Source organism: Belonocnema kinseyi, chromosome 3 (assembly GCF_010883055.1).
Source record: "Belonocnema kinseyi isolate 2016_QV_RU_SX_M_011 chromosome 3, B_treatae_v1, whole genome shotgun sequence".
NCBI classification, from domain to species: Eukaryota; Metazoa; Arthropoda; class Insecta; order Hymenoptera; family Cynipidae; genus Belonocnema; species Belonocnema kinseyi.
This window is the reverse complement of record NC_046659.1, coordinates 17,004,787-17,006,120: the sequence shown is the minus strand read 5'-3', so window position 1 is coordinate 17,006,120 and position 1,334 is coordinate 17,004,787.

Genomic DNA, 1,334 nt, shown 5'->3' with positions numbered 1-1,334 from the left:
CCTTTCCATATGCATGTTTGTTTGCGAGTATAATAAATTTTGAAAAAATAATCTATTATATTGGCCGTTGGTATACTCTTTAAGTGTCAGAAACTAAAGATCAAATTCATTTGCTATTTTGGGTGAAAATTCAAAAAGTTAGAGAATTTTCCAAATTTCTGAGACAATTTTTTTCAAGATTTAAAAATTCCATGTACGGGTATTCGTAATAATTGGAAATCCGAACAATTTACCTCATCGACTTCTTTTGATAAAATGAATATTACCAGAATTATAGCGTTTTCAACAAATTAAAAAAAAAATACCAAAATGAAAATTGTAAACCAACCAGCACGAGACTTGAAAGAAAAACTCGAGAGAAGAAAAACGTTGCTTTTTGAGAGCCCTACAATATTATCATAACAACTTTTCAGATTGTTTTGAATAATCGAAAATTCAAATTTTGAAAGAACTTGAAATAATGAAAAATCATAAATTTAATTTAGTGATCAAACTGTGCAAGATGCGAAAAAAAGAAGATAAATCAAAAATTGCGCACCTTAAAAAGATCCAAAAGTTTTTTATCAATTACTTTTTGATACGAAGCGTAGTTTTTGTTTTATTCGTAAAAAAAGAACATTAAAAATATAAGATATAAGTCTTTGGACAAACGACATAAGCAATGAAAAAAATAAATAGATAAAATTGTTTACCTTAAAAAGAGCTAATGAATGTGTTATTAATCTAAAATGCTATTAACAATTTTCTGTGTTATTAATGTTACTAATGTCGCAAGATTTCGGAAATCTGAACATTTTCTTCGAGACATTCGATAAGCACACATAAGGACAATACATAGATAAAGAATACATAATAAGGAGTAAATGAAAACAAATTCTCGAATTGGATAATGTTTGGATGAAACCAGACATAATCAAGGATGTTCAGATTTCATGAATTAAAATTCACCTATAAAGCACCAAGGTTGAAAATGTCATTCTTTGACTATCGCAATTTTTTTTACAATTATAAAATGTCATATAAATAGAAAGTTAAACTTTACGTACCAAAAAAATAAGTAAGGAAAGAAGATAAACAAGGCAACCTCGCAATCCCTTTAATGCATTTTTGTTTTCTTTATTTTGCCCTTTGTTATTTCTCAATTTTTTAATTCATAAAAAATATATTTGTCAATATTTTGGTGTTAATTTAACAGAGATTGTCCAAATGACAAAATTTAATTTAGATTGTGACAAAATATAAATGCAATAACAAAATTATTATGAACTGAAAAAAATTTTAATTTCAAATTGGATAAGCACGAAATTACAATTTCTCTTTAAGATTCAAAGCTA